At 44.9% G+C, this 21,570-nt stretch overlaps 1 protein-coding gene across 3 annotated transcripts in view; it reads right to left on the bottom strand.

Annotated features, from left to right (window-relative positions):
- Positions 1 to 21,570, bottom strand: part of PDE8B (phosphodiesterase 8B) — a 159,836-nt gene that overhangs the window by 100,993 nt on the left and 37,273 nt on the right. The window contains exon 1 of one of the 3 annotated variants that reach the window (XM_075932315.1): positions 4,539 to 4,619. The exons of the other annotated variants lie outside the window; for them this stretch is intronic. The gene's annotated coding sequence lies outside the window, so the exon portion shown is untranslated. Of the gene's footprint in view, positions 1 to 4,538; positions 4,620 to 21,570 lie in introns of those variants that run through there. 3 annotated transcript variants of the gene reach the window in all.

Genomic DNA, 21,570 nt, shown 5'->3' with positions numbered 1-21,570 from the left:
ACTCCTAGTCTGTTACAATTTGTCATGTAAACCCTTATTTTTGTCACCGTTTGCCTTGTAGACTTCTCCACTCCACATTCTCATGTGCTTTTGTTTTGTAAAACTTACTTCTAGCATTCCTGGGGTGAACAGAAGTCTCAGAGTACTTCTGCTGAGACTTTGATATGTTAAAGAAAAACAATCCACAACCGAACTGTCTAAGCATTCTGTATAAAGGATCCAAAAACCTGTAACTCAGGGCTGCTTTCACTCTTGGAAGTGACAGCCTGCATGCATGCATCATAAAGTTTTTCCTTCTAGATTTCTCTCCTGCCTCACTGATTTGACCTCCGGCCTCGGACTCTTCTGGGGGCTCTGTACCCCAGGGGAGCGAGATTTCCCCCTCACCCTGCATAGACCTGCTCTTGAAACTAGAGTTTGGCAAGCCCAACACAAGTCACCCGATTACAAACTGCATTAATATAGAGGCAAGGTGGGTGAGGGAAATCTCTTCAGAAGAGCTCTGTGCAACTCAAAAGCTTGTCTCAGCTACAGAAGTTGGTCCAATAAGATATTCCCTCACCCACCTTGTCTCTAGTGCCTTGGAACCCCCTGGGCTAAACACTACATGCATTAATAGACACATTTCTCCATTCATGGTGGAGACTACTGAAAAACTAAGCATTTATTGCTTTTTAAAATCGTTTTTCAAAGTATCGCCCTTTTCTTATTCTATTCTCTGAAGTGGAATTGTAAAGGGACATTTACTGAGTAGTGGTGAGAAGACTGCTGTGCCAGACAGCAGGGCCGACAGCTACCAGGAGCAAGGTGTGGGACAGGGCCCAGTTCAATGCCCCCAGAAGGAGTGGGGCTGGGCAGAAGCAGCAGAACCAGGGCAGCCAGCCCAGGAATGAAGCGCTGCTCTTCTCCCACCTCCCTCCCCCCCAGCATTCAAAGCTGCTGAGAGTGCTCAGCACCATGCTCCAACACTTAAAGGGGCCCATGGGTCCAGCTGCTGCCACAATAGCAATGGCAGGGGCCAGAAGCTCTGCCCCCCCCCCCCCGTGCAGATGCCCCCTTTGCCCTCCCTTCATCAGTGTGCCTGGCACCAGAGCAACATGGCACTTGAGAAACTCAAAATGGATGGTGCTATGGCTGCTCAAGTCATTAAATGTGAGGGACAGGCTATGACTAATGTCTCACTAGTATCTCATTGAAAAAAAAAAAATCAGCGCTATGTTTATACACGCCCCTTCTGTTGATCTGAAAAAAGGCAATATTTTTTCCTGAATAGGAAAATAAGTCATAATACTTACATAGGCTGTTTAATCCATCTGTTTCCAACAGCAGTTTGATGATGATTTGGTGAGGCACTGAAAGTCAGTTCTGCACCTGATGCTATGCAGACATTAACTATTGCTTGGACAGGGCTAGAAATATGGAAAGGCAGAGTGGGCCCTTCAATACACTTCCAAAACTATGAGCCTTCTGTAACTCCAAGCATAATAGTAGTGAACTACTCACAGGTAAACACAGACTTGGATCCCTATATTTTAGTACAGCAAGAGACAGAGAGTTAGAGAATTAACACACAACCCAAGTTTTCATGAGAAGCAAGTTATAAACTGGGGGGAGGGGGAAGAGAGAAAAGGCATCGTATTGAGAAAAATAATTTTCTAATCCTGTCTTTTTAAATGCAGTTCTCTCTGAAGTTGTATCATGTAGTTCTCTACCACACCAGTTCACTTTGTTAAATACATATTGGCACAAGCTACATTCGTATCACCAAAGTATTAGAAGACAGAAATCCCTCGGGTGTCTGTCAAAGGTAAATATCTGTCCAGGATGGGTCTTCTCAGTGAGTCTCAGATTTCATTCTGTACAACCATTTGTCATTGTCTGTTCTTGATTCAGTAGCAGGATGAGTCACTGCTCACTGGTGAATCAGGTCAGATCTGGTTACGTCAATCTTACGAAAGGCTATTATAACTAACTCTGAACCACATCAGTGATGCAGACAGAGGGGGGAAAATGGAAGAGGGAAAGGAGAGAGAAAATTCTAAAAATATTATTAGAGACACCAGAATTTTGTAAAGGGTCTTGTCATCACCTTGTAATTGGTGCATGGCAAAAAGTAAGTTTGAACAGCATGAGAGCCTGGAGAGAACAATGTGATCTAATCAATGTCAATGAGTAACTACAGCTAAAGCAGTAATTAAAGCAAGTAAGAAAGAAAACCCAGTGTTACAGTGAACGAAGTCACTCAAATGACCTTCTATCAGCTCCTGAGCTGGCTACTTGTGCCCAGCGTATAAAATATTACTGCACTGGAAAATAATCAGTTACCTACTTTTAATGTAAACTCATCCTCCAAAAAGTGAATAAGCAAAACAAGAGATTGTAAGTGTCCCAGAGACTGCCAGCTCAACGTTGGCACTAGGTGCCGCTCTCCAATGCCCTGCTGCTGATAACGAAAGATAAGTCTCCCTTCTGTGTTGTTACGGTGGGGTGAGGCCAATTGCAGGGCTGCATGATGTCACTAGGAGTTTACTGGGACAGAATTAGCATATTTCTAATTGCTCCCTGCAGTTGGAGAAGGAGGCAATTAAAGATTTAATGACCAGTTTAGGTGCTTCTAACCTTAATCAGAAAAGGGCAGTTTTCCTCTCCCTCTCTACTGCCTTTAGTGACTGCTTATTGGCCATTTCTCAGGTAGAAAGGGAGTAGACAAATTGGCTGTGGACATCCCATCCTGGAATAGTCCCAAACCCCACTGCCCCCATAGTAAATAACTGAGCCTCAAGGAGGAAACCTTCATTGTGAGAATCCTTCACTTCTGGCACAGTTATAGCATACACTGTTACAGTCAGACAGAAGAGATAAAAACCAGGCTCTTACCACAGGCTTCCCCCCACATGCTGGCCTCTGGAGCCTGTCACTCATGCTCTTGCCCCTGACTCCTTCCCACTCAGTTTGGGAACCTGCTAAGTCTCAAGGAAAAGCTTCGTTTGAAAGTGAAAATTCTGTTTCCAGCCTTCTTCCTTGCAGACATGACATTGAACACAGAAGTTCAATGCCAGGGTTGCAAGTTTGCAATTTTTTCTGATGTTTATGATGGGTGATTCGTGACTTCTCCTACAGCCACCCAGGTTTGGTGCTTAATACCCGAAAAACTACTCTTTCTATTTTGGAAAGAACTCTAAGCAGTAGGGATGTAAAAGGTTAACCCATTACCCAGTAATCATTGGCTGCGTCTAGATTGGCATGATTTTCCAGAAATGCTTTTAACGGAAAACTTTTCCGTTGATGGGGCTTTTTTGCGGAAAACCGCGTCTAGATTGGCACGGACGCTTTTCCGCAAAAGCACTTTTTGCAGAAAAGCATCCGTGCCAATCTAGACAGGGTTTTTTTTGCGGAAAACAAATCTAAGCTGTCTACACTGGCCCTTTTGCGCAAAAGCTTTGCGCAAAAGTGACTTTTGCCTGAATGGGAGCAGATTAGTATTTCCGCAAGAAGCACTGATTTCTTACAGTAGGAAGTCAGTGCTTTTGCAGAAATTCAAGTGGCCAGTGTAGACAGCTGGCAAGTTTTTCTGGAAAAGCGGCTGAGTGAGTGTCTGGCCCTAGCTGCTATCCACCAACAGTTAACCAGTAATAATGTAACTATTTAACCAGTTAGCAATTTTCATGGTTATTTACATGCCGACTGAGCAGCTCATGGCTCTGGATAACAGGGCTAAGTTACAATGAATAACTCTAGAACTGTGGTAGTCTGATTCAGGAGACTTAGCATTTAACACATTTAAGCAAATTTTGACAAGGGAGATTTACACTGTCCGAGTCACTTTGGTTCTTTTGAAAGTTTTACCACAACATTCCAAGCCCAGCTCTAGCAACAGACAACCCTCCAGTCATCTGAAGAAGTGGGCTGTGCCCACCAAAGCTCATGATATCACCTACATGTTTTGTTAGTCTTTGTTTGACTATTTGTTTAAGTTTTCACTTTATCTTCGTTTCTCCAACTCTAAAAGGGAAACAGTTCTAATTATTTACTTCACAGGGTCCTTATCATGGCAATTAGTATACTTACCATAGGGCTACTAACTCTGACCAAAGCTACTCCAGGAGATTCTCACCTCCCCCCCATGACAGTGTCATTTTCTTTAAAATGCCTATTAAAAGCTCAAAGATTGTTTTTAGTAGTCAACAGACAATTGATGCCAATTCTGGGAGACTCCAGGTCACACCTGGAGAGTTAGCAACCCCAATGACTAAGGGTGCCTTGTTTGCCAGCAACCAGGCTTTTCATATAAAATAACTCCATTAAAACTGAGCAGTGCTCAAGAATTCTCCCCATCCCAGCTCTGCTTCTTGTTATATGCAGACACTTATCACAGGTACTTAAAACATTCATTTGTAGGCACATCCCAAAATAATGAGTCTTCTCTTACTGTAAGGCAAAAGCAGAAAGGTTCCTTTTTGATTCAGGAACCATTTGAATCCATATAGACCCTTTCCTCACTGATAGTTTACCCAAGAATACTAGCTACTGCTACTGACCTTTAAACTTAGAGCTCAACAGCCTGACACCTCTTTCAGAACCAGTCAGTCTCTCCTGCAGTAGTAATAACAACAAAATTTATGTGTAGCCTTTGCCTCCTCCTTTTATTTCTTATTCCTAGGTGTCCACAGCTGGAGAACATTCTCAAGCAGCTGCAGCCTCTGCAGGATGATGCTAGTCTAATGAAATCTATTCACCCCTTTCCTGTGGTAGCAATCACAGGACAGGTATACCTTATCTCAATCCAAACACCATGCTATACTACACTTATCTGAAAACAAACAGCAAGGAAAAGAGACAAACAGAAAGAGGAAGGTGGGAATATACCTTAGAAATGTCTGATTTATCTGGCTGAGCTTGTTGTGGATCCTGATTCTGATTTTGTGGAACAGCTTTTAAAGTGGAAGCTGTAACAGAAGAGGAAGAAAAAAACATAGGTTTTTCTCCCTGGCTTTTCCAAATTTTCAAGTACTTTTAAATAGTGATTTCTTGGAAGTTCTCTCTTCAGATGGTCTGGATCTGAAGAAAGACAACTGAGGCAGATTAGCAGAGCCTGCATAATCCATGCTTCAGGACCCATGGGATTTGTTGCAGAATGCACTCTTTCTCCAGAAACAAAACTTTAAAAAAATGATTCTCCCTCAGTTGCAAAGAAAATATGAACTGAATATAAAGCAATCAGCATTATTTTTCCTGAGTCTTCAGGGGGCCTGAAATGAATGATCTGAGAAGTGTGAACTTCCCCATTCATTACAATGTTGTGTTAGCGCTAATACCTAAAAATAGCTCCTTCACTGTTAACATTGTTACTTCTCTGATGATGATTTCACAGAAACATATAGCTAATATGTAAATCCCAAACTCCCTTCCATGCCTTCTTAGATGCCAAAATCCCCAGCTGCTCTCATCCCTCAGACCAAAACCTCCAGCTTCCTTTGACATCTGTTGTGATAGTTATGCATGGTCAACATAAACATCTGTATCACATTTGAAAACTGAAAATGTGGGGTGGCAAACTCAGAAACACCTAAGAATTCTATTCAGAAAAGCAAGCATGCTAGGGAGAAAGTCCTCTGGACTAGCTAATGGGAGATACAGATGACAGAGATGGGGCCTGAACTCCACCCTTTCCACAGAATTAGATGCCTAACCCAGCTGAAGGGAGGTTCTTACTGCTGTTTGCCACCCATAGCTGGGAACCCTGCTCCTGAAGTCAGGCAGCTGAGGTACCTATACTGTTTCTTTGAAAAAGCACAAGAGGAGATGACAATTCCCTTATTATTCTTATGCCAGTAGTTGGACCACTCGCCCAAGATGGGGGAAGTCCCAGTCCCCTTTTTGCCTGGTAGGGAGAAAGGATTTGACTCAGGAGGCCTCCCACCTTTCAGGACAGTACCCTAACCACTTCACAGGGGGATATTTGGATGTAGGTTACCATCAGGCTCTCCTGTTAAAGCTATCAATTTTGGATACATAATTAGTCATTGTAATTGGGAGACTGGACCCAAGGTCTCCAATCTCCCATGTAGGTGCTCCAATCACCAGAATCTAGCCATTATCTCAGGTTCTCTCTCTGTCACAGTGACTATTTAAGTAACATGATCAGGCCCCACTGCTGGGTGGAGGAGTACCTGTCTTTTGCTGGTTTGTGGATTGCACTGGGGATCTAGCTTCCTAGAGTGAGGCAGCAGTACCACGCCTACAAGCGGAAATGCAGATGTCTAGGGAACTTTTACAGTAAAAATTCAAGCACTGAGTGAGTTTACATGACCACAGGTTGCAACAGAGCAGAGGTTTTGTGAATCAGGAGTGCCTAAAACTTGGACTTAAGTACAGGCAGTCCCCGGGTTACGTACAAAATAGGGACTGTAGGTTTGTTCTTAAGTTGAATCTGTATGTAAGTCGGAACTGGCGTACAGATTCAGCCGCTGCTGAAACTGACCGCCAGTTCTGACTTACATACAGAATCAACTTAAGAACCCCAAGCGTCCCCAAGTCAGCTGCTGCTGAAACTGATAAGCAGCTGATTCCAGGAAGCCCGGGGCAGAGCAACTCTGCTTCGGGCTTCCTGTAGTCAGCGCTGGTCAGTTTCAGCAGCGGCTAAATCAGGACGCCTGGGGCAGAGCAGCTAGGGTGCTGCTGGGTTGCTCCAGTAGCGCCGCTCCTCGGCACTACTGGACCAACCCAGCAGCACCCAATCTGCTCTGCCCCAGGCGTCCTGATTCAGCCGCTGCTGAAACTGACCAGCAGCGGCTAAATCAGGACCAGAGCAGCTGGGGTGCTGCTGGGTTGGTCCAGTAGCACCCAGAGCGGCGCTGCGGGACCAACCGGCAGCACCCCAGCTGCTCTGCCACAGGCGTCCGGAGAAAAGCCTAGTCTGCTGGGGGGGGGGCGTACTAGCTGTGCCCCCCCCCACCCCAGCAGACCAGGAAGACACGGGCGGCGGACCGAGACGCACCGCGGTCCCGCCGCCTGGGTCCTCTGCGGCTTTGCTCCCCGTCTCCCTGGTCTGCTGGAGACCAGCAGACCAGGGAGACGGGGAGCAAAGCCTCTGAGGATGCCGGCAGCGGGATAGCCACGGGGCGTCTGGGCTGTCCCGCTGCCGGCTTCCCCCGCTGCTTTGCAAAGCCTCGGGGAAGCCGGCAGCGGGGCAGCCCAGGCGCGCCTGGGGTGCCCCGCTGCCCGAGCCCCCCCGCAGCTTTGCAAAGCCTCGGGGAAGCCGGCAGCGGAGCAGCCCAGGCGCGCCTGGGGTGCCCCGCTGCCCGAGCGCCCCCCCCCCCCCCCGCGGCTTTGCAAAGCCTCGGGGAAGCCGGCAGCGGAGCAGCCCAGGCGCGCCTGGGGTGCCCCGCTGCCCGAGCGCCCCCCCCCCCCCCGCGGCTTTGCAAAGCCTCGGGGAAGCCGGCAGCGGAGCAGCCCAGGCGCGCCTGGGGTGCCCCGCTGCCCGAGCGCCCCCCCCCCCCCCCCCCGCGGCTTTGCAAAGCCTCGGGGAAGCCGGCAGCGGAGCAGCCCAGGCGCGCCTGGGGTGCCCCGCTGCCCGAGCGCCCCCCCCCCCCCCGCGGCTTTGCAAAGCCTCGGGGAAGCCGGCAGCGGAGCAGCCCAGGCGCGCCTGGGGTGCCCCGCTGCCCGAGCGCCCCCCCCCCCGTGGCTTTGCAAAGCCGCGGGGGGGGGGCTCGGGCAGCAAGGCAGCCCAGGCGCGCCTGGACTGCTCCCCTGCCGGCTTCCCCGAGGCTTTGCAAAGCCGCGGGGGGGGGGGGGGGGTTCGCGCTGCCCCGCTGCCCGAGCCCCTCCGCGGCTTTGCTCCGCGTCTTCCTGGTCTGAAGACCAGGGAGATGCGGAGAAAGCCCCGGAGTACACAGGCGGCAGGACCGTGAGGTCCCGCAGTCCGTGTACTCCGGGGCAGCCCCGTTCGTAACTGCGGATCCGACATAAGTCGGATCCGCGTAAGTCAGGGACTGCCTGTACCTCAATCTGAGATTCAGACTCTGATGCTCCTTCGTGGATGTGGGCCAAAGTGGCTGCACATTACAGGTACCTGTAGTTATGCCAACTTGCTGAAGGGAGGTCTGGTCTATTACGAAGCTCTTACAATGTAAGGCCCTAGTCCTGGAACCCTTGTTGGTGTGATTCCATTAGAACTGCTCCTGCCTGTATGTGTTTGGAAGTTCAGGATCTAACTTTAGAACTCTTCATTCTTGCATCCAGTCTAGTTCTCTGCTGCTACTCTGCTTAAAAAGTCATTATGGGGGCTTGTATGGGACTTGAACACTGGGCTGGCCATCAGCACAGGAGTGAATTTGCTGGGCTTTATGTAAACACTGCAAGTGGCAGTTGCTAATTGCTACAGTACAGTCTTCTTTTTCACATACTACAGTTAAAAATTCCACTTTACCAGTATATCCGTATGAATAGTGATTTTTTTTATAATGTTCTCTGTGCTTACAAGAATGTGTAAACCAAGCCTAACTTCAGGAAACCTATTTCCAAGAACCAGCCACATATAGTGAAACCAATGTTCCAGAGATAGTCCTTAAGCACTACCCTGAGGTTTTATATTTACTGAAATATATTCCAGCAAAATGACAGTCCACTATTAAATGACATTATTCAACCCACTCCCCAGGCAACACTGAGAAAATAAAAATAGCATCACTATTACATTATTCACAGGCCATAAAATATTATTCTCCAACAAAATGTCTCAGCAGCGAAGCCCTTGCCTGATTCTGCACATGGTACAAAATGTGAACTTTTCATGCATGTGCATGAAAATGCAAACTTATAGATGGCTACAGAATGCCGTGTCACCCATTATACCATCCTCCCCTGAAGTTAAATAAGACTCTTGTAAGTGTCAAGCCTTGCAGTGCAGTAAGATCATAGGACTCAATTGCGTGCACTTCATCACCAATCTAACTAAATGCTTAAGCATGTGCCTGTCTCCAAGCTGTGAGCTACTAAAATCAGTGAGACTACTCATGTGCTTAAGTGCTTTGCTGGATCAGAACCAGGCCCAGAGTGCTCAGCACCTTGCGAGATCAAGCCTCAAAAGAATTTTATGACAGGTTGTATGTTCCTGACTTTGACCAAAGAGTCTTCTAGCTTGGAAATCCACCCTCACCTGCTCTAAAATGTTATGATATCCCCAGGATACATATTATTTCTATTATAGTAGTGCCTAGGATGTAAATCACCCACTCAGATCTTGCTATGTTAGACAATGAACACAGAACAAAAAGATGGTCCCTGACCCCAAAGAACTGACAAAACTACCTAAAATGGAGGAAATATTTATCTGCTCTGTGGCACAGTAGAAACTGTGAGCAGCTGCACACAAAGCACAGCATACGCTACTGCTCCTCTCTATAGAGCACTCTAGGAATGCATGAAAGAGAACTAGGGATATTGGTTAATTGAATAGTCAATTAACCTCATGAATTCTTATCAGTTACTCAATTATTCTATAGTCTTTAGGGGTGAGGTTGGCAGCCAGTGCGCTCCAGCCCCACTCCAGAGGAGCCCCATGACAGTGCACTGAACCAGAGGCAGCAGTGCAGGGTGCCAGACGGGAACTGGTCCGTAAGGTGAGCCAGTTTAAAAACCAGCTCCCCTTGCAGACCAGCTGCCTGTCACCCCATGCTGCTGTCCAGGCTGGGGGTTGAACTCTTGGACCCAGTGCAAACCAGAATGGAGCCAGGCTGCCTGCCTGGCTCCTGATACACTTTAAATGCAGAGCCACAGCAGGAGTAGGTTCTGGACCTAGCATGAGACAGGATTGAGTTGGGCTGCTGGCCAGCCTGCTAAAAAATGTACTGGCAGGGTGGAGGGGGAGAAATGCATGTAGTCCACAGAATTAATCTATAAGCTTTTGCTTATCGGTTAATTGACTTCATTATTACTTCCCCAAAGAGAACACCAAGCTCCAATGCATGGACAAAATCCTCCATAACAAAAAAATCAGGTAAACTTAAATTTTGTTTGAATACGTAATTCTGAATCAGGCACCAGAAACATCAGGAAGAAGAGAATTTATTACAAAACTTCTCTATGGCTTTTAATTGAGCTCTGAGTAAAAGCATCCTTGTCTTGCTTTTCTTTCTTTTTATATTTTATTTATTCACCAAAGAACACTCTAACATACAGAAAATATTTGTGTTTAAAAGAATTTCTATAATTTGTTACTGAGCCAGAGCTAGTTTGCATAAATGGTGAGAAATATTTTGATTTGAGCCTTACACATTGCATTTGTGGATTACATGCTGTTCTCAAGAAGCTTATAGTTGGTCACTTAGGGTATGCCTATACTACAGAGTTTTGTCAGAAAAACAACTGTTTTTCCAACAAAACTTAAGGAACGTCCACACTGCTATTGCATTCTTCCGCAAGAAGATCAAAAGAACAGAGGGTTTTTTCTGTCACTGGTAAACCTCATTCTATGAGGAAGAAGCCTTTTTGTGAAAGAGCTCTTTCACAAAAAGGCTTGTGTGGATGGGGAAGAGGGAGTTCTTTCTGAAGAAGAGGAAAGAGGAAAAAGCACAGGTGCCCTGGAGGCCATTCCATCCATAGCAATCACAGCTTACATGCGAAAGAGTGTCCATTCAGTCTGGACGCTAACTTTCGAAAAAGCAGATTGTTTTTTTGCTGCACTTTTGCAGTGTGGATGCTCTCTTTCAGAAGAAGCTTTTTTTGGAAGATCTCTTCCAAAAAAAGCTTCTTCTAAAAGAAGACTGTAGTCTAGATGTAGCCTGAGAATAGTCTCTCTCACCAGAACAAAATACTGTATGTCATGATTCAATGCAAATTGTTGATATTAATGGTCAGATACACCTCTCTGTTACATTTACTAAGGTACCTTTTCTGCCTTTAGCTGATTTACTCCAAATTTACAGCTGTGTGGGTCAGAGGAGAGTCAGACCCTAAATCTTTAGCCTATTGCATTATTTCTGCATACAAAGCAGTACAATAATAAAATGAATAAAAACACAGTTTGTATTTTAAACAGTGACAACTAATCATTAAACAAATAAATGCAACACTAATATTAGTGTACTGAATCATTTTCATTTTGTAGTTCTGCAACATACTTCTAAAAAGAATGTAGTGAAAAGTTATGGTTTTTTGCAGTCACACAAAGTAAAATTGCTGTAATTTGTTACAGTCAGCTACATTTAGAGTGGCTGATTCTTCCCTGCTTTGTGCAATATAGTCTTTTACGCCTAGGCTGAACACAAAGTCGATGTAAAATGCAGTATGTCCAAATCAGCAAATCTTCTCTTGCCTGGGGTTATGTTTTTTTCACATTCACTATGCAAATGACAACATAAGGTACAAAACACCCTAGATTTGATCTTTAACTACACTAGAACAATGCTCGGTTCTTCTGAGCATAGAGCCAAAGATGGCTTCATATTGTCTTTCTGAGGCCCAATCCTTGAGGCAGCCAAATCTTGATTAGACCCTGATATAGGTTATAGCAGACTCAGAGCTGCTTTAAACAACACCCAACTGCAATGTTTCCCAAGAGATTTAAAATTAAGTATTGCTCAAATGCTTTGCTGAATCTGAAATAGGCCCACACAAAGGATACAGGAAGGGGCCGTTTCCCCAAGGAGTTATAAATACCTTAATATATCAGACTGTGTTGTAAATCTCTTTTTTAGGGAGAAGACCTGGCAGAGGTCTTCTAGCTCATAATCTAGCTCATAATTTTTTACCTTGCAGTGTTTGCAATTCTGGGATGCATGCATATGCAAACACAGTTTGGGCTTAGATTGTTCCAATGAGAGAACAGGTACAGCTTTCCTGACTAATATTTTTGTATTGTAGTAATGAAGTGAGGCTTGAAATAAATTCCCTGTTCTACTTTGTCATGAAAATAAAAACTTTAATTTCATTCCCCAATGTTACTTGATCAATTCCACTAACTGAAAGTGAGCTCTTTTCTGAATGACCAAAAATCTCTAAACCATATAGTTTAGAAATACTGTGGCATCAGTACAGTCATCCGACAACCAAGGGAAATATGGTTGAGAAGAAAAATCTGCACACTGCCGAACACCGATTCTAGCTAGTTTTATCTTAATGAATCTCATCCTTTTCCATATCTGAACACCTTCTGTGTTCTATCTGGGATTAGCTGGTCTCTTCACTCCCAATTTGCAATATGGGAAAGACAAGGTGGTTGTAACTCCTGACATTGTTTGCAATGAGATCCCTATTGTATCTCATAGGAACCATGTAACATCAGGGGGATCAAAATATTTCAGAAACTTAGTTGAAAAGTTTTTCAACTAATACTCTTTAAGCATAGAGTGCATATAATTCTCTAAACTCACAACCAACTCTCAAACTATTTAAAAGGAGGTTTCTCTGTTCAGATACGTTATGATTGTAGCTTTGTGAATACTTTAGGAGCTTCATGGGGTAGCCAAGTTAGTCTGTTACAGAAAAACCCAACAAATGGTCTGGTAGCTCTTTATAGACTAACAAAACATGTAGATGGTATCATGAGCTTTTGTGGACACGGCCCACTTATGCCCACGAAAGCTCATGATACCATCTACATGTTTTGTTAGTCTATAAAGTGCTACCAGACCATTTGTTGGGTTTTTTTGTGAATACTAAAAGCTTTAGAAAGTTATGAGAAACTCAGTACAATAAAATTAGAATGGATATTAGAATGTAACCATAACTGCAGCTATAACACATGACAAATGTTCCCCCATTTTGACATGTGCCAGTTATTGTTACTTCAATTTTCCTAAGCTGCATAAGACACTTGCTATAAATTGCAATGCAACAGTAGACAGGTTCAAGCAACTAAATTATAGTTTAAGTGAAATAATTCCATTGGCACCTATCACATATTATTGTATTATCCTTGCAAGGCTGATGAAAATGCTGTGACAGTATACAGAAACAGAATAAATATACTAGCTGGGGTATATAAATGATCCCTAGTGAAAAGACTCATTCTTAGAAAAAGAAACAGCTGCAAGAATTTCTATCTTCGTTAGGATGGCTTGGTTTAACGATTGTCTTTGTTACTGTCAAAAAGTACGCTAAAAACATTTATTTCTGAGTTTATTACTTATCATTGAAATGTGTATGGCATGAAGTGGTACAAGAGTCTCAATGAATTTTTATGTACAGTAAAACAGATAACATTGATTGTAGGTCATCTTGCATTGCCATTATTGACCGCAATATCAACTGAGCATTTCACTCACGTGCTTTCTTGTGTGACTGGGCTTCACATGCCTAGAACTATAACAACAATGAATTGAGTACAGCTACATGAGGCCAAATAAAAAAATTGTTTTGCTGCTTTTGATACTTTAAGTTTCAGCCCAAAACAAAAAAATAGTTATTCACTCAGCAATAATTTCATGTAAAATTTTTCTGTTTTTATTGCATTTTTTGATCAAGAAAAAATACAAAATTGCAAAATTTCCCACAAAACAGGAGTTCCTAAGCAATCAGATTAAATGAGTGTCACCATCCCCCAGGCAAGAAAGACAGGAACTGGTGACAACGGAATGTAAAAGCCAGAAAGAAGGAGTGACAGCTGGTAAGCACTGGAGGTAAGAGAATCATGCAGCATTCTGTACAGTGGATGGAAGGCAGAGGAGGATGGGCAGGCTGTGACCCCCAGAGGGAAGAGGACTAGGTGGAATTCCATACAGCGCCCAGTAGCCAATCAATAGCCGTTTCTCAGCATGGAAACTATCTTTATTCTATTCAGGTTTTCATGCTGTGCTCATCACCATAGTATCTCAGCATCTTGCTGTGGTGCATGAAGCACAAGGACTGCAAATCTGTCATGTGTTGTTTGTTCTCTCATCCCTTCCCCAGTGGGAGAAGCATTTGCACCATAATAGCTTGTTTTGATAGGGGCTTTTTTTAAGGGGTTTTTAAAACAGGTGTGCCTGTTGCTACATGTTTGTTTGGTAAAGAAGGCAAAGGCAAATAAATGGGCTGTGCCATTAAGTGGAAGGTGATGAAGTTTGTCATGATCCTTAGTCCCCGGGAGAGTTCATTCCACAGTCTTAGACCACCCTGAGAAAGTTCTGTCTCCTGCACAGATTAGCTTTGTAATTGCTGGAGACTGCCCTTTATCTGCAGGGTCCGTGGAAAATCCCCCACAACCAGCACTGCCCTATCTCAGGGCTACCATCTAGGAATAGGCGGGGGGGTTGCTCCAGACCTAGCAATTTAAAAGAGCTTGAGACTCCTGGTCATGCAGTCTGGGCAGTGCAGAGGGACTGACAGGGGAAGGCTAGCCCCCAACCTGACCCTTCCATCCAAGGCCCTGCTCCTTTCAGGAGGGCATGCAGCCAATCCCTTCATCTTTCCCAGGGGCCTCACTTTTATGTCTTCAGCTCTGCCCCATCCTCATCCCAAAAGGGGCTACCACATCTATCGTGACCAATTACGCAACGTTGGAACTACAGAAAGGCAGAACGGAACACCTATATTAACCAACAGTCTATTTCCTGCAACACATCGCAATAATCAAGCCCACTTAAATTTGGCAGAATTCAGTTTTTATGGTTTTGAACTCTGATTAATATCAATCATTAAGGGCTTTTCATTTGCATTGATTTTTTTTCTTATATTTTTAACCTTTTTAAAAACATGTTGAGAGTTCCTGGAATCTAAGGCGGGCAGGTGAGATCTAGGGCAGGCTTACATGGGGTTTCCAGCACTGACAGTGGGGCTACAGGGGGCTCCTTGCAAAGCCAAGAGGCCCAAGATGCAGGGGTGGCTGGTGCCCGGGAGGCTATGATCCTGTCTCAGTGGTGCAACAGCCCCTAGTCAGCACTGCAAGATGGAGGCTGGCCTGTTGCTGAACAGTTTCTGCCTATGGAGGGAGTCACTCAGCAGCAAGTGGCCTTCCTCACACCTAGGTGCTCATCTTCTTCCTTGCAGTCCTGGCCAGGGGTCTCTGGTCAGCTGAGCTCGGGCTGCCGCAGCCTTCTCCACAGCTTGTGTCTGCAGACTGGGTGCATCTGGCTTCATGACAGCACAGGTAGCCCTCTGCAGTTCTGCTCTCACAGGCCCCCCCCACCCCACTCACTCCTATGACCGTGGGAGTACAGAGAGCTCCCTGAACAGCCACATGGCAGGTGCCACTAGACCCCTGAAGGCACATAGTGCAGGGAAGGCTGCAATCCTGGTGGGGCAGAGCAGAGACCTCCCAGCTGGTGTGTGAGAGCACATCTGTCACAATGGGGCTGCAGAGACCCTTGCTGCCATGGAAGCTGATCAGTAGAAGGGTGTTCTCTGCTGCAGCCACAGAGCTCCTTCTTCTCCTCTCCTTTCCAGTCCTGCCCAAGCTCATCTGCCCTGCCAGCACCACAGCCTTTTCCCTGCACCCTATTTGTCAGTCTCGCCCCATCACATAACAATGCAGAGTGCTACATGCCTGGCAGTCAAGATGGTGATGCCCAATCTGCAGGCATGCCAGCTGTTATCAACTAATATTTCTTTCAACCATTTCAGTAGGTGAGTTGAAATCAGAGTGTACCCATGTCTATAAATTGGTATCACAGGCTGACAAGCCTAAGCATACCCAGATTTATCAATGCAATCTTTAAGGCCACCTCCAAGCCCAGCCCACACAACTGCCAAAATACCCACACACCACCTCTGGATGAAGAACAGACTCTCCTCCATATAAATGGTATGAAAATTTTGATATTCCAAAAAGAGCCATCCATTTCCTTGAGAGCCTGAATGCAGGCTGAAGAGCACACCAGGGGAAATGAGTAGAGACAAGAAGGGGAGCAATCTTAGAAATGGACATGTGAAAAAAGATCTAGCAGGGAAGCATGGACATTCAAGAAGTTCAGAGCAGCAAAATACCCACCAGATACATGGCACCAGGAGTTCTCTCCAAATAGTGTCACCACACATCTCACCAACATAGCTGAAGCAGGCTATGTTGAAATAATATTTTCAAGGTGTCAGTCAAAAGAGTGGCATCAATAAAAGCCAACCCTCCACCCATTCTCTAGGAAGAAACAGTCTGATGCTCTCAAGTAGACAGGAATGTCCTGGGGAGCAGATTCTTCAATCCTTCATACAGCTGTTCTGGTGTTTGCTTCAGCTGAATGCTGCTCTGTTTTGTGGATGCAGTCACCATACTTATCATGTTGACGTAGAACTGAATTTGGCCACTCGTGTTATTACTGACACTTGAATTATATGACAACCTCCAATTTATATAGTCTAGGCTAGCACCCATAGCTCTGCCAGATCTTTGCCAAGTGGCTATTACTGTTATGTCTTCCTGGAGAGTTGTGAGGAATGGAAACCAAACCGTTACATCTCCTTTTGACTGATGCCTCACTATTCACACAGGAAACAACATGTAACACCAGCTTGATGGTCTGATCATATTCAGAGAAGAAATCTCACTTCTGCAGACTGGGGTCTGATACCAGGGTTGATCTCTTGACAATCCTTGGCTACCGCAGCTAACATTCTCCTGGACAAGAGTGCTATTGACCCTTTCCCATGCATGGCTCATCAGCACTGCCAAGGAGCTGAAAACTCCATTCGTACAGAGCAAAGGCCTCACTGGTGGAGAGTCTGATATTCTAAGCACATTCACAAGTCCATCATTGCATCTGCCTCCTTGTCTGTTTCATCACAGATCCTGACCAAGGTCAACAGTTGTCCAGAATTGCTGCAACTATGCACCTGCTTAGCCTGACTTCCTTTCCACTCTGACTGTGGAGCAGAATTGCAAAAGCAGACCATAGCTCATGTGGTGAAAGAATGCCCAGCTTGACATCTGGAGGGCAGTTTACAACACATAACCTCCCTTGACACAGGCTCTCTGGTTACAGAACCTAGACAATGAGCTCTGATGTCTGCATGTGAGAAGATGATCATCTGTCTTCTTAGGTTCAGCTTCAGTCAGCTGCTCTTCATTCATGAGCTGGTCTCATCCAAGCACTGGGTGATCTTGGTGGTAGTGGTCTGATTGTATGTGGATCAGGTAGAACTATTTGTCATCAGAATAGTGCTAGCACTTGAGTCCAAGTTGTCTTACTAGTTCACTTAGTGGCCATGTTGATTTTTGGAAAGGACTGGACAGAGAACTGATTCTTGTGGAACTCCATAGGTGAGCAATTCTACGGGTGGAGGTACAGTTTCCCATTGCTACTTGTTGGGTGTCCCCTCCAAGAAAGGACTCACACCATTTCAGCATGTTACCTTGGATCTCTGCCACATCTCTCAAGTGAGACAGCAGTAGCTCTTTGTCAACAGTGTTCAGTGCTACAGAGAGATCCAGGAAGATGAGAATGAATGTCTGTTCTCTAGTCATTGATAGGAGGAAGATCAAGGTTCCAAGGGTTATGAAGTAAAGAAATTCTTTACCTATACACCAATGCTAGGAGCCCGAGTCATGAAAACCAGCAAAGTTCACTCTAATTTTGTGTGTGCGCGCCGAGGACTGCAAACACTACAGTGCACTCCATTTTTTGTCCCGGAGTAATCTTGCCCTTTTTTAAAAGAGGTGTGTGTGTGCGTGCGTGCGTGCGTGCACATGCACACACATGGGTGTAGTGGGAGTGTTTATCTAGAAACTGTGAGGAAGCTCTGGGGGCTGCAGTGTGTGTACATGGGGTGTGGACAGAAGTGCATGTCGGGGATGATGGTGTGCAGGGATAACTTTGTGTGTGGGTATCTCTCAAGTGTCCAGCCCATTCCTTTGCAGTATCATATATTTCATTCTGACACCACCCTCATTCTGGTGTCCCCAAGGGAATTGATTCTCTCTGCAGCAGCAGCCATAGGAACCCAGCCAAGGATATGTGTCAGACAGGATGTCCCTTGGGCTCAGGGTTTCAGACCTCCTTACAAGGCACTCCACAGAAGGGACTTTGGCGCCTGGTCCCTTCCTCACTGCCTCTCAGCAGTCGCAATAGCAGTTTTTTTTATTATGTTTTAACTCTAGATCTCCCACCTAAATAAAGTCATCTACATCTCTGTTAATTGTGATTTTAACTGAACACTTGGTGCAAAACCGTGCATGTGCAATATCAGGGACTGTAAATACTCCAATGGTATTGCTTGTGTTCAAAACCACACACTGATCAATACCCTGTTGCTAATTAACGGATGCCTCCCATCCCTTCTTTCAATTCTGTAAATTATTTTTAAATCTTCCCATCTGTGTTCAAACTGTGCTTTTGTATATACAAGAAAAACTAGAATTCTGGCAGGGGAAACTAATGAGATTTGCAGGGTGGAGGAGCTCTCTTTACTGATACTGAGACAAAAATATAGTAACACTAGAAGATTTACCTGGCATTTATTGGGTCCTTAATTTTTGTTTTTTAGAAAATAAAATGGTGGAGGCTAGAGATGAGGAGTTCAATATGCAGCTTCCCTGGGGAGAAAGGACTGCCCCAGCCCTCTCTCACCATAGCAACTTGGGGTTAGGTGAGAAGTGCCTCTCCATAGCCATTGTAGCTCCAGCAGGCATTGACAAGGGAGGAGAGCGTGAGAAAGGTCAGGTCAATCTGCTCTCTGTGCATTCTACCCAGAGTGAGAAGTACAGTAAACTGTGCACTTTCCCCTGGGGGAACAGCCACTTCCTTGATAGCCTGAATGTAGTCTGAAGAATCAGAGGGGTGCCTTCAGCCCTCCCCAAAGGGTACTTGAGGGGTGGGAAGCTCTGGGTTGAGGCAGTCCTGAGGGAAGAGGGCATGGCCCCAGCCCCTTGCACCTGCCTGGTGATTTGATCTCTCTTCTGTATGGTTTTATGAGCAGCAGTCCCATTCTGGGCGCATCCCATTTACCTTAATTTTAAGTTATAAAAGGAAGCTGTGTATTGATTTGGTGGTCCTAGTTCTTACCATTTAGGAGTTCTTGAAAAAACAGAGACAGACCCACAGATAGACTTTCTCAAATATATAGCAGATTACATGCCTTAATACAGTAAGTTTTTTCTTCTCATTAATATTAATGATATAATTTGGATTTGATGCTGCACCAGTTGAAGTCAATGGGGGTACGTCTAAACTACATGCCTCTGTCGGCAGAGGCATGTAGATTTGTTTGTTCAGCAAAGGTAAATGAAGCCGCGATTTAAATGATCACAGCTTCATTTATATTTACATGGCTGCCGCGCTGAGCCGACAAACAGCTGATCAGCTGTTTGTCGGCTCGCCGCTAGTCTGGACGTTCCCCCTGTCGACATCAAAGCCCTTTGTCGGCAGCCCCGGTAAACCTCATTCCACGAAGAATAACGGGGCTGCCGACAAAGGGCTTTGATGTCGACAGGGGGAACGTCCAGACTAGCGGCGAGCCAACAAACAGCTGATCAGCTGTTTGTCGGCTCAGCGCGGCAGCCATGTAAATGTAAATGAAGCCGCGATCATTTAAATCGCGGCTTCATTTGCCTTTGCTGATCTGTCTAATCTACATGCCTCTGCCGACAGAGGCATGTAGTCTAGACACAGCCTGGGAGTTTTGCCACTGCCTTGAATGAAAGTAGGAGTAAGCTCTCCAGACTTGATCCTGAGAATTGCAGGTGCTGGCAAAAGCCCAGCCTCTCCCAGGATGAGGACCTTTGTACACACAAAACCTGTGCCACTGATCAAGCTGTTCCATGGGAAGATTCCAAACTTTGAATAATGGGGGCCAAACCTTAAGGCAGCACAAAGCAGCTGGAAAGCTTCTCAAGCCAAGGATTATTCTGATGTGCTATGGTGGGGCAAAGCTGGAATGGTCTGCTCTGTGTCACCTGTCCCCATTGGTTCTGCAAAGAAGACATACTGGGGAGTGTTAGGGACCAGACATGCATTGATGGGAAAGAGCACACAGCAACTGAGGAAATTCACTGCAGCTGAGGATTGAGCACTTGGCCTGTTCTCTCATTTTTTCAGTTATATTAAAAATTAATTTGTTGGGATTTTTACACACAAAAAATTGTTCTTTTGTTTCATTTCATATTTACTGCAGGCCAAACCTAGTCCCGCTTAAGCCAATGGACATATTGCTAGTGTCTTGGATAGGAACAGGATCTGGACCAATGTAAGTGATAGGGCGACTTGAATTTGGTTGCTTTCTCTAATATATTTAAATCAATATATATACTAGAGGATCAGATAAAGAACTCTTACTCTAACCATGCTTTAAGGTTGAGTTTGCACAGTTCTGTGTTGTCCTGCTGTCTTTCACTTTTTTTCCATTTTTAACTTTGCCTTTTTATGAAAAAGAAAGAAATCCTTTAAAATAAATACTGGGTGGTCTTATTTATATGAAACCAAGAACCAAGTATTATAGAGTACGTCTCAATAAATCAAAGTTCCTTATACTTTTAAATACACTGCTTATTTTAGACACCCAATTAGTAAACTAACTATATGGAAAATGCATCTGCACATTTAAATACATGACCGCACCACACAAGCATCTACTTTGCCAACATTGTAATAGATGGCCAATTCTTGCAGCCATATGTTAGCACCGAGATTACATTTCAGTTGAAAATCCTCAGCTTTGTTTGGGCATTGCATAACTGTGATTTCCATATATGACTGAGTTTGAATACTGTGGATGTCTTTCCTATCCTTGATATCTTCAATGACTAATATGGTGCTGCCCAGGTGTGACACGCTATACCTCAAAACAGCATCTTGGAACCCTCATATTCACCACTGGCTATGATTGATACGTCTTGTACACACTGCATTGCAAGACTCATTTTTAAAGTCCTGATTTGTTGAACATTAGCATCTTGTTGTACATGCTATCACTGTATGTGAAGCTATGAAGTATTGATATGTGTTACTGAAATATGTTGTGAATTTAGAAACACCAATAATCAGCCTTTCAATTGCAACAAAGGCTGGCCAAGGCAGCATTAATGGACCATCAAGAAAACAATGTACTGTCCCAGAAGCCCCTTAGCAAAAGCACATGAGATGTGGAGAGTGCTTGGCTAATGGGGACTGACTGACTGACCTCCATGTCACAGCAGTTGGAAGAAGGTATAAAAGAAGGAAAGTGACATCACCATTAGGCCTCTTACTGCCCTCCCTCCCTCTTCCTACCAATCTCAACACCTAGGGTGTGTCTAAACTACAGAGTTTTTCAAAAAATCTTCCCCATGCGTCTAGACTGCTGCCACGTTCTTTCGAAAGTAAATTGAAAGAATGCAGCAGTTTTTTTGACCGCAGAAAACCTCGTTTTACGAGGAATAACGCCTTTTTTTGAAAGTGCTCTTTCAAAAAAAGGCGCTATGTAATGCAAACTGTGCTTTTTCAAAAGAGAGCCTCCAGAGTGCCTGGAAAAGCAAGCCACTTTTTCGAAAGTACTGGTTGTAGTCTAGATGCTCTTTTTTGAAAGAGGCTTTTAGTTTAGACATAGCCCTAGAGAACGGCTGCAAGAAAAGGACTTTGAACTGGGGAAGTTTGATCCCAGGCTAGATCCAGTCAGTGTATTGAGGAACTACAGCCTGCTTGTACCACCTGTCAAAGAGAGACATTGCACCATTTAAAAATGGATTAA

The sequence above is a fragment of the Pelodiscus sinensis genome, chromosome 6 (assembly GCF_049634645.1).
Source record: "Pelodiscus sinensis isolate JC-2024 chromosome 6, ASM4963464v1, whole genome shotgun sequence".
NCBI lineage: Eukaryota > Metazoa > Chordata > Testudines > Trionychidae > Pelodiscus > Pelodiscus sinensis.
Note: the sequence above shows the minus strand (reverse complement) of the source record. Positions and strands in the feature narration are given on the sequence as shown.